The 13120-nt window shown below is 39.5% G+C and overlaps 1 pseudogene; it reads left to right on the top strand.

Moving 5' to 3' along the window:
• LOC127103717 (uncharacterized) overlaps positions 1-13120 on the top strand; it is a 70177-nt pseudogene that overhangs the window by 14304 nt on the left and 42753 nt on the right.

The raw sequence follows: 13120 nt of genomic DNA, 5'->3' as shown, positions 1-13120 counted from the left end.
TTTATTTCGTTGTTTTGTGCACGAAATCACGTCCCCCCTTGTTACCTTTCGCACGAGTAGGGTACCTTTTTCAGATCTTTACTTCCCGTTTGTTTAAACGCTTGAAATAGGTTTAGTGAGTCATGGGGTTTGGGTAACCATTGTTTGAGAACGTCATCCCCACTGTTGTGCCTGAGGGACGATATAAGGTTTTCACCTATTTGCAAAGTTCCCTGCCTATTAGAGTGTGCTAAAGCCCAGAGTCGTATGGAAAATCCCCTTAAGTCTAGGTTTTACCTAGAAGACTTTGTCTCTTTGTTTTACCTTGTGCAGATGTTGGTGACCCTTTGTCCACTTACTTACCTTTAGTAAGTAGTCCCCTGGCTTTTGCATGGGAGGTAGTTCATTTCTCACTACCTTTTATGTGAAATCCCCAACATACCTTGTGTCTAAGAGTTCTCGTTACCTTTTGTATGAGAATCTCACTCCCATTTTCTTCTTAACCTTTTGTTAAGGAGTTCTCGTCACCTTTCACATGAGGAATTTGACCATCTTTCTTCTTAACCTTTTGTTTGGAAGACCCATTTCTTGTGCAAAGGAGCTGGTGCTACCTATTATGCGAAAATCATATTCCCCATCGAGGTCGTCCCTCATTCCCATTTTATTCTTAACCTTTTGTTAAGGAGTTCTCATGACCTTTTGTGTGAGAAATCTGTCTATCCCTTTTCTTAACTATATATGAAGATTCTGTTTCTCTTGCTAAGGAGCCGTTGCTGCCTGTTGCAAGAGAATGTCGATTCTCAGTTGAGTTGCTTGCCTTTAGGAAGATGTCACTCCGCCTTTTGCAGGAGATCTTATTTCAGTTCTTTACCCACTACTACTTGCCTTTTGCAAACACTTAATTCTTTTTCCTTCACGGAATCCTGCGGGAATACCTTGATTATCGGTTACATGCCAAAACTTGTTAGTGGAGGCAAAAATGAAAACAGAGATGAAGAAAAAAGAAAAGAATGGAAAAAATAGAGAAAGATGCAAATAAGAGATCAACATGCATAGCATATTGCATATAACATGCATGACTTCATAAAACATCTCATTGAACAACTTTCCATTAATACCCTTACCTTACATCTCACTCATTTCATTCATTCCATGCAGACAAATTTCTTAGTTATTTTAGTATTTAATCCTCTCTTACCTTGAATGTTTGAAAGTCGTTGCGATTCATACCTTCAGGTCTGAGAAGATTAAATAGGGGCAACTGTCATACCCCAAAAGTTGCCCTCCTTTTTTACTTTTTATCTGACCTATAACTTGATCCATCTACCCTCATCCATGTCTCATTCATATTCATCATTCATTCATGATTAACATCTGCTAACAAGTATTATGGATTCATGGCTTGTGGTTGATAAAATCAGGGTTTCAGATTAAAGATTATGGTATTACACATCATATGGGTTGAAACCCTAATTCATGACTTTGCTATTCAAGGATCTTGTGCATGACCTGTTGCTTGGTTGACATTCATCTGGTTTGATTCATAGCATTGACCTAAGTCATTTGGTTCAGGAGATTGTAGTCCACACTTAATTGTCCATACAAAAGTACACATTCTTCACTTGAGTTGACTTTTCGGGCAACTAGTTGACCAAAGTCAACCATCTGACCAAGATCAATTTCCTAGCCCTAACTCATGTTCATATTCATGCTCACCTGTAAGCTTTGTTAAACCATGCTCATTATCCGTTCATATTTCATTTTGAACCGTCTTTTGAACCATGCTGATTAATTGAACTCGTTAACGACCATTACATTCATCATTGCGTCTTGACTTTCTATTCGAATTGAGTTTAAATTCAAATTGGATTTTAATTGCAATTTAATCCCGAAGGTTCAAATTGACTTTGTCCAAATTGACTTTTGGAGGCTCAAGTTGATCTTTGGAAATTAAATTGATTTTAAAAGTCGTTGCATCTTTTTTAACAAATTAATTGTAGAGATCATTAATCTTTAGACTTCAAATCGATTTTGATTTCAAGTTGATTTTGAAATTTGGAGATGAATTACCTTTAGGGGTCATTAGCCTTTTGATTTTGAATTAATTATGGAAGCTCTGATTTAATTTTAGAATTTTACTAATAGGCCATGGTTGTTAATTAAAAGTCGGCCCATTAACTTTTTTTTCTCATATTAAAAACCCAACATTTGCAATGCATTTTCATAAGCTCATTCTTCCATTTTTTTAAAAAGCCTATTCATTCTTTCTAAATCCATTATCCAACAAAAGACCAATTCTATATCCACATTCAATATCAACCCACATTCAATTCTAAGTTCCATAAGCCATATCCAAATCTATTAAGCCCATTTGACCAATTTCTAAATCCATATCCATTTAATCAAAAATCCAAATCCATTTAACCACCAATCTAGTTAATCCAATCCAGTTTGAACCAATTATCCAAAAAATCATATCCACTATTACACTCAAATGAGACAAAAAGAAAAGGAATGTAGCAGGGGAATAACGCGAGCGAATTGCAATGTAGTAAACGGCATGAACAACAATTAACAAAACACAGTGTGCATTGTAAAGCCAAACGCAGCAAAACGACGGAAAATGAAATGCATAAACGGCGCCGCATAGCCAAGTCCAAACGCAAGTGCATAAGCTGGTACGATAATCCAAACGCAAAGACGACAACCAAATGCAACAGAAAATAAAAGCTCATAACGGCATGGATGAAATCAAAACGCAGAATCCACACTTTCACACAACAGAATTCTATATAAATCATGAGCAAACAGTGAAGCTTTTTTGGGCAGGCGCGGATGAAAACTCTGCAAATCTCTGCATAAAAAAAACTTGCAACCCCCACCACCTGCATAATTTTTTTTCGAGCTTTCATATTCATCATCTTATTCCTTCAGCTTTAACAATTCACCAAAATGATAGCCAACCGCTATCATCACGGGCGGTACGTCTGGATCGGAGCGGAAACAGCACGCAAGTTGGTTTCACGTGGTACGAGAGTGTTTCTACCGGCTCGTGGCATGAAAAATACGGACGAAACGAGAAAAAAATTGTAATAGAATGTCTTGGGGCGGAGATAATCGTTATGAAACTCGATCTCAGTTCTCTCAATTCCGTTGCGAACTTCGTTACTCGCTTTCACTCTCTCGGTTTCCCTCTCAATCTCCTCATAAACAATGCTGGAAAGTTTGCAGAAAAGCACACAATCTCAGAAGATGGAGTTAAAATGACCTTCTCCCTAATGTCGCATCCGCGAAAAACAACCGGCGGGCTAAAACAAAACAACACAGAGCCGCCACCGTGCGTTATTTATCCCAAAAGAGGGAAAGGAAACGCTCGAAGTAAACCTGGAAAGAACATGGTCTCGCGACCAAAGAGAATGGGATCAGGAGTCGGTTATGCGTAGGGAAGGTATTAGCACCCCTACGCATCCGTCGTACTCGACGGGATCCACGCTCAAAAGATAGGTTAAGGTTGCTAAAACATCACACACACACTGAAAACAACACAGGTGGAGGAAGAGGGAAGAGGGCTCGCTAGGATATCGCATCCTATGCCTACGTATCTCATCTGGAATGAGAATCAGAGCTACCGTAGTTCGGCTCACGCACGCCGAAACAAAACACACGCACAGACGCTGAGACATCAAAACAAACACAAGCAGGCAAACATGGAACCCGAACGCCAATCACTGGACTTACATCAGCTTCCGAACCAACAACCCACACTGGAACCCGAATGCCACTTGATGGACTTATATCAGCTTCCAAGCACACAACAAGAACAAACAACAACAAGTTACTAAGGAGTCGGGAACTCGAGCCTAGCAACTGTCAAGCAAACACACACAAAAAGGAAAGAAGTTTGCCCGGAGAAATCTCGCACGACCTCCTGCCTACGTACCTCATCTGGTATGAGGATCAGGGCAACGTAGTTCCCCTAAACAGGGGAGAAAATATCTCCTAACCAGAAACAAAGGGAGACACACTACTAGGGAGCTGGACTCGAGCCTAGGTGTTATCATGCATCATTGCCCTATGTTAAGGTTCACTATCTACTTGCACAACAGCAAGCTAATCCTAACCAGGAAAAACAAGCATGCAAGCATAAGCAAAACAAAGCAAACATTCACATTTAGCACACACTATATCCAGTCAGAAGTGGGCTCAAACAATGGGTTAGACTGCCAAGGCAAGTCATCTGTACAAGGGTGGTGTTAGCTCTTAACCCTGACATTGAGAGTCAGGGTGAAGCTGATGAAAGGTGAGTGAAGATTAGACTTCACAGCTCTTATCCCTGTCCAGGGAGAGCTTCAGACAAAGGAGCGTGGGTTCAGAAAGTGGGAACCCTTCTACACTCATGACTCTGACACAACTGTACAACTGTACAAGATCTTGGGTTTGTGTCCCAATGCATCAACACAGTGGTGTGAGCAGAGGGACGACTCAACAGAATAACGGGAGATAGATTACATATCTCTTTTATCCGCCAATTGCCTTAATCAAGGACTTTTCCTGCTTGGGGACAAAAATAAACAAGCACAATCATTGCCTCTTAAGGAGGACTTCAGACAGGTGCCTGGCCAAGTAACAGGCCAGGTCTTCCAGACTACATGGAGAAAAGAAATTCTACCTCAATTGGTTTATACAACCAAGCAACAGCAAGCAAGTTCTTAAAGAACTGTTAGCAACTAATGTACCTGAAATCAATCAAATACAGTAAGTATACCAGACAAACCAAAAGTAAACATCAAAAGTCAACAGTTAACACAATGTACAAGCAATGCCATGTGCAAAGCACAATCAACTCAATTGAGCCAAGCATCCTACAAAACACACAAGTTAGTTTACAACAAGCAACCAAACTCAATTCAATCAACTTGCATTTTTCTCCTTAAGGCATTTGCATCTCAAACTTGAAAAGCAAACTCAAACATGAGAAACAAGACCACTAGGCCAAGCCTAGGGTCCAAAGGAGATGAAAAAATCAAAACAGCAAGTGAAAATTATCCAAAATCACAATCAAACAATTTAGAAACAAATCCAATTGGTCCCATGCTTATATCATTCACCATTATCATTTCATGCACAAAAAGGCACCAAACATGCAATTTGCAACCTCAAAGGACCAAACAGAATGATCATCATCAAAAGCATACCAAAACATTTCAATAAATTCCACAAAAATTTAAGTCTAAACAGAACATATCCAATGAATAGCATATCAAATTTCAGCTCATTTGGATCAAAGGAAGTAGGTCAATAAAAATCAAAAAGTCCAGACAAGTTCAAGCAAGCCAACACAAGGCATCAAAACAAGCATCAACTTCCAATAATCATAAAACAGTGACAATACATGATAAATGAATGGGACCAAAACCACAATGACCTATAATGTGTCTAGAATTCACATGTCAAATTTCACATCCATCCAATTAATTACCAGAATTTCACAAGCCAAATACAAACAAGTGTCACAAAAAATCACAAAATGACCCAACAGGGGAGGAAATTCCAATCAAATAGGAAATGTCATCAATAAATCCAGAAAAAATCACATGTGTTCTCAACATACATATGCTCAATCATGCAAAAATTTGGCTCAATCCAATGTCCCTAAGCAAGGCAAATAAAATCATGAAGTTCATCAAGCTTGGTGTGACACAAATTGTCACACCTCTAATCGAAAATTCATATCTCATCAACCAGGGATCCAAAAATTACAAACTACATACCAAAATCACCATAAAAGAGTCCAGAATAAGCAAAAACAATTTCAAACATTTCTATGGAAGCATCATCATTTTATGAATGAAATGGCAAAGCATGTACAAATTGCACACATCCAAACAAACCCTAAGCAATTTATTTTTTCACACGTGCACAAAATATTAAAAATCACCATTAAAAACTACACATCACAAGGAGAATAATGCAAAAAACCTCACAAAATTTGGACAAGAAATGAATCAGTTATGAATTTTCTAAATCATAGATCAAAAATGAAATGGAAAATGAAAAAGAAAAAGAAATAATGAAATAATATTAAACTGAAAATGGCAATTTTGTAATATTCTGCAACGCAAGCAAAACGACGCCGTATTCATTTATTCAGTGGCGCGCTCTCATTGGCTCTTGGAAGCGGGAAACACGTTTTTGAAAAGGAAATGGAAAAATGTGGATCAAACACGCGCGCGAGCTTGCTCTTCATCAAGAACATCACCAGAATTCCAGAAAATCCTCAAGAACTTTTTCTCACCAAAATAAACATGCTATACATCAATGAAACCTTCTGAACACGCACATCACAAATATGCAATTAGTTTGACCTAACTCTAACTGTGCTAAGCAAATCGAACAAAAATAGGTTTGCACATCAAACTTCCAATCAAGATTTCTCTCTCGATACTCAACCAAATCCAAAACCACAAACAGCATGATAATCTATGTTGAGAGATCTATCTAAGCCACATGATGATTCAAGCAATTAAAGAGATCGAGATTTTACCTCTTGGAGATGGCATATCGTGATTCTTGCTCTTCAACGTCCAACAAGCCAAAACAGACGAAGATTATTGATGTGGAAGTTGAATGAAACGAATGCCTTAGCTCAACAATGCTCCAGATGCAAGAATTATGAAATTGCCATGGTAGATCAAGCTTCCAACAGTCACGATTATGCAAGCTTTTGTCCTTGATTTGATGAAACAGATGCACACAAGTGATTGGAGAAGGTAGATCCAACACGAATTCACACTATGGATGAAGAATTGTGATGAAATTGATGAAAAAGTGTGTGAAAATTTTGAGAGAATTTGGAGGTTTTTGGAGGGAAAAGTAGTTAGATCTTGAAATGTGCAATGTGATTATCAATTCTGTTATAATTAACCTCTTATACCAATGCTTAATCCACTTTTTAATCTCAATTAGCAAAATTGGAAATGATTAGCACAAATGTAGTTTTAAGTGAAATGTCAAAAATGCCTTTGCCAAACCAGCCAATGTAACAGTGCAATATCAGTTCAAGCAAGTTCTATTTGGTATTTGGGATGTGTTGGAATTGGTCTTGTGTGCAAAATCCATGTAATTTGAAATTTCACCATTTTACACACCAATTTTCAAAGTGATCACTTGAAAAATGACCTTTTGCCATGATTATTTTTGATGAAATTTGATCATGCATCATGAAAGTACATGTGAAATGTGGTTTGCTCAAAGAAAGATCCCTCAATTTGGCCATTCCATGTGAAAGTTATGCCACTTTGAATTTAGGCATTTTTGGAAAATGATTTGATCATAACTTGCCAACCACACATGATAAATTCATGTTCTTGGACTTTTTGGAAAGGTGAGAGCAAGATCTACAACTTTCATGTTGAACAAAATTTCATTTGAAGCATTTTTGGACACGTAATTTTGAGGTGAAAAACTTTCCATTTTTGGAAACTTTCAATTACAAGTCACTTTCCATCTTTGGAAACTTTTCTCCTGACTTTATTTTCTTCATTCTTGATGTTTGAAATGCCAAATGAAATTTGTTTCAACATGAATGAAGTGTATCCAACCCTCTCCCACCTCCAAATCCATCAATCCTGGCACAGTTGACCACAGTTAACTTTTCTGATTGATAGATGAATTTGGCTATGCACTGATCAAGTTGAGCCCCAATCCTCTGATGAAATGGCTCAATGATGAAACCCTAGCTTCCATAAGCTCAATACAATCATGAAATGATCCCCATATCCATTGTAGACCCCATCTCCTTGCCAAGCCCTGATTGGCCCAATACAACTGATTCAACTGATTAGGGTTGACCAGTGGTCAAAACCCTAATCTTAAGGTATCTGATCAATCTCTTGAATCTATTGGATGATAACAAAACCATGATGATGATGATGTACCATTGCAACCAAGATGAAGATCAATCTCCTTGAGATCCAGAAACTCTAATTTGAATCACACATCCTCAGATGACTAGTGATCCATTCAATAAACCCTCAAGCTTGAATCTCAACCTCTTCATTTCCTGATCAAGACTTATGAGGATGACTTGCACAAAGTTACCACATGATATGCAATATGCAATGCCTAATGACCTAACAAATGATATGCAATATGTTAAGCTAGTCCCAAGAGAGAAGGGCAAATTTTGAGGTGTTACAGCTGCCCCTATTCAATCCACTGTGAACCTGTCGATATGAATAGCCTCGGCTTTCAGATGATCAGGATGAAGAGTGATTGAATACCAAGAACAGACGAACAATTTTCACTCTGATGGGAAATAATTAACGATGCCTGTCAGAATCGGCAAAGAACACAATCTTGAAACAAACATCCGTCTGGAACGGAGAAAGTCGGCCTGATCACCGAAACAGCAACGTCGACCTGGATACCAAAATAAATGGTAACACAGGGATAATCATGGCCTGAACACCACATCCGCTGGGGATTACTATTTTATATATATATATATATATATATATATATATATATATATTTTTTTTTTTTTATTATTTTTTTTATGCTTTTCTTGAACCCCGAAACTTTCTGATCTTTCTCTCTTTTTTCATTTTCTTGAACCCCGAAAATTTCTTTCGCGCAAATGATCCCAGATCATTGCATTTGAACCCCGACATCTTGTTTGCCAAAATAATGAACCCCGCTCTCCATTTTGAACCCCAGTCGCCTGACGATAACTTGCGATCGCCATCGTGAACCCCGATCTCCAGAAAACACCTCGTGTCTCCTTTTCTCCATTTGGACCCCGCTCTCCAGAAAATGCCTCAACATTTCCCTTTCTCCGTTTGAATCCCGTTCTCCAGAAAATGCCTCAACATTTCCCTTTCTCCATTTGAACCCCGTTCTCCAATTTCTCGTGATAATTCCGCTGGCAACGTCGGAAATAACACCAAACACCACTCTGAGGGCGACATATCAGAGGGTACACCTTCACAAAAGGAAGGTAACATGTGCATCTCTTCCTCAGAAGACACCCCTAACGACCTCTGTTGGCCTCAGCCCAAGTCTAAGGTGACACATGAACAGAAGATAATCCTGAGGACCTCATCCCGGATATAATCTTCATCTCCAATCTCCATTTGAACCCCTCTCTCCAGAAAATGTATCAACATTTCCTTTTCTCCATTTGGACCCCAATCTCCAGAAAATGCCTCAACATTTCCCTTTCTCCATTTGAACCCCGATAGTCGCGCTGATCGCGTAACGTCCTTTGATTCCATTTCCATCTCCGTTCGACGGAAACTTTCCTCCAGTATCGCACTACTGGGGGACATTGCTGATCTGACATCATGATGCTAAACTCCGCAGAGTAACATCTTCACCATCCGACAAAACCAAAACCTCAAACGGTAACCACGGCTTGAGTCGCGCTGATCGCGTAATATTTCCATCTCTGTCCGACGGAAAAATTTCCTCCAGTATCGTACTACTGGGGAACACCTTTGATTCAAATTCATGATGCTAGACTCCTCGGAGTAACACCTTCACCTCTGGGCACCACCACCTCTCAAATGATAACCACGGCTTGAGACTAGCTTATGCTTGCAATATGATGCATGATTGATTTTTCTGCGAAATGCTCCATAATTATGGAAATGCTACGCGATTTATTTTTTCTATGCAACATGCTATGCTTACTCTACATGATGAATGCATAAAAAGTATCCCCCTCAAGGGATTCTTCTGAGGAGCTCGAGACACTCTGCTGAGGAACTCGCCAACACTCCGATCTCCACCCTGATGGGGAATAGCGCTGCTGCTGGGGAAAAACACCCCTGGCTGGGGAAAACCCTCTTTGCACCCCATCCGCTCGGGAAACTGCTGGGGATAACCACCAACGCACTCTGTGGGGATACAATAGTCTTTGACTTGCTAGGGATATACAACCCGACTCTGCTTTGGGGAACCCTCACAGATACCTCCACTGGGAAACAACAACCTTCAGGCCTGGCGACTGGGGAAGCATCGATCTGACACCTGCTGGGGATAACCATCCTGACCCTGCTAGGGAACCACAGACCTTGGATCTGCTGGGAAGATAGTCCTCACGACTCTGCTTGGGGATATACATCCCTACTTGTCTGGACCTTTTCTGCTCCATCATCTTGCATTCCCAATCGCTCCATACTCGACGGAGAGCGAAATCCTGGGGACTATACAGACTTTTCAATCTTCCGACTTTGAAGAGTCTTCTTGATTAATTCCAAGGATCGTCGTACGTCTCACCGTCGTCTTTTCATCGCTTCCATTCCTCCGTCCCTGATTGGACTCCATGGGGATTTGTTTCGTCAAAAGCTTCCACATCATAACCTGCAAGTGAGTGAAGAATACCTAACAGCACCTGCAAAAGAGATCGTTAGATAAAACCGTGCCCCAGGCGTGTCAAGATTTCAACACTTGGGTCACTTAACCTTCCGAATAAGATTTCAAGCTTTCAATCTTATAGGCATGCATTGGAAGGGACCTGTATGTCTTAAAATGCAAAATTCTTTATCAAAATAATTGGATGTTTTTGCAATCAAAGCGGTAATGAAAAACAAAAACAAAATTATTTGACTGAATATGCATTTTATTGATTGAAAAGTGTGTGGCTCAAATTGAGCAATACAAAGGAAGCAATTCCTGAAAAGAGGTAATTGCGCACAAAAGGAAAAATCTATCCTAATGGCAATGTGAAACCCGTGATCTCATCGAGTTCCAACTCAGTTACACCCCCTATGTCCTCAGACTCTCCGTGCTTTCTGCCTTCTGAACAAGACGCTTCCGACTGATCCCTACCGGGTATTATCCATGTGCCTTAACCAAAGCGCAAACGATCATGCTAGACGCAGTTGTTCGTTTCAATCCCTCTTTTGCCTGGACCGCCCTCTCGGGTTTTCAGTCCACCGGGATACCCTTTTTTGCCCAAGTCGCCTTTTCAGGTTTTCGACTTGCCGGGTGTACAGTTTTTCATTTTATCCCTAATTTTTGCCCGAACCTTTCTTCTGTTTTTTGGTTCGCCGGGATGCCCATTTTTGCCTGGACTATTTTATTCTTTTCGTCCAGCGGGTCTCCTTATACGAAGTATTTTTTAACTGCGTCCGCATTCACAGGGGATGGAAAATCCTCGCCATCCATGGTCGTTAACAACAAGGCTCCGCCAGAGAAAACCTTCTTGACCACGAATGGACCTTCATAATTGGGTGTCCATTTTCCCCTTCGATCGTGTAGCGGTGTATTCGTTACTATATGATCTATTGATTAAATCATAAGCAATGTATACAATGAATATAGAGTCGCCACCGCACTTTTATTTATCCTAAGGACTGGTTAAAAAGCGAACAAAAACCTAAGAAGTTTTACACGTAGAAAACTAATGAAAAGATCAGAGATCGGGGTAAGGGGTAAATTACGCAAAGGGAAGGTGTTAGGCACCCAATGCGTCCTAGGTACTCCTAGGGAACCTTTTTCACAATTGTTGTATAAGAAAAATATTTATTTGTTTTTGACATATTGTGCAAACATGAGTGGGATGATGAGAAAAGAATGTACATGTTAATTATTTTTGTGTTCGAACGGATGAACCCGTTGCCTACGTACCTTCCATCAAAGGTAAGGATCAAAACGCCGTAGTTCGGCTAAAAGATTTCCAAAAATTAGTGAGTTCAATTTTAAACACAAGCCCTAAGGTTTTACGTTACCCATGGGAGAAAACTCGACCTTATATAACAACTAGTCCACCATGTGAGAAAAGCTTCAACTTGCCAGAGAGGGGTTAACCCTATAATAGGCAAGGAAGACTTATAATTCATCTACTAAGGACAAATAGGTGAGATTAATATCAACCAACTAGGGTAAATCAAACCTATAGCTAATGTATGAAAACTTAACAAACATGGACAAAGCCACAAAATCATTTGAATGGGTGAAGTTAATTGATTTGGGATTATTTACAAAATATAGTCAAAGTATGATTAAAGTCAATTCAAAATGAAGTATTTACAAAAATGGAGTTTGGAAAATCATGGACTTATGGTCCAAGTTTCTAATTTGAAAAGGGGTGAGAATGTTTGCACAACACTTATTTCAAAGTTTTAAAACATGTGTGAAAAGGTAGGACACAATGGGGTGAATGGAATGGTGGAGTGAATGTAAAACTTCTTAGGAGGGTCCACCTCTTGAAATCATATAGAAGATGATTCAAGTGGGTCCTTAGGAATAGGCTACAAATGAGCAATAATATGAACATGGTAACAGATGAAAGTAAATAAAAGCGGATACTGGATGCCACTCAATGGTCTTATACCTGTCTCCTAAAACAAGTAAGGATATCAGAGGCCACTCTATGGACTTACACTAATCTCCATCAGAATAAAACAAAAAACAAAATAGGGAAATCAACTGCCAATCCATCTGGACTTATGTTAACCTCCACAGTATGATCCTAGGAATACAAATGCCACATCACAGGGACTTACAATGAATCCTCACATACAACAACAATGCTCAAACAAAGAGCAAAGAAGATATGAGTGACCAATGAGGTCTTACACTCTATCTCTTCCATGTCATAGGAACAAAAGCCAACCAATATGGACTTACAATTGTCCTCAATGGGAAAACATCAATGTCACAAGGACAAAAGAAATGATCATGCACTAATGGCAAACAAAGATGATAAATGCACAACGGCAATCAATGATAGTAAATGCACAATGGCAATCAAGTAATCATGTATAAATGAGTCAAGTAATCAATCACATAAATTCAAGTAGCACACACTATAACCATTCAATGAGGCTCAAGCAAAAGGGTGAGGCATTAAAGCCAACTGTAATAGGGTTCAAGTTGCTCTTAACCTTGCCATTGAGGGGCTAAGGTGAAGCAGATGAAAGGATATGAGGGGTGTGCCTCATCACTCTTATCTCTGGTCAGAGAGAGTATTGAATATCAGAAGGTGTGGGAGTTCAGAAAGATGGAACTCTCTCCACATTTTATTGACTCGATAGATCTTGGGTTGGGATCTCAATGCTACAACCATGTAATGGGAGCAAGGAGAAGACTCACAGAATAGTGGGAGATAGGCTACATATCTCTTATATCCACC

The sequence above is a fragment of the Lathyrus oleraceus genome, chromosome 7 (assembly GCF_024323335.1).
Source record: "Lathyrus oleraceus cultivar Zhongwan6 chromosome 7, CAAS_Psat_ZW6_1.0, whole genome shotgun sequence".
In the NCBI taxonomy this organism is placed as follows: Eukaryota; Viridiplantae; Streptophyta; class Magnoliopsida; order Fabales; family Fabaceae; genus Lathyrus; species Lathyrus oleraceus.
Note: the sequence above shows the minus strand (reverse complement) of the source record. Positions and strands in the feature narration are given on the sequence as shown.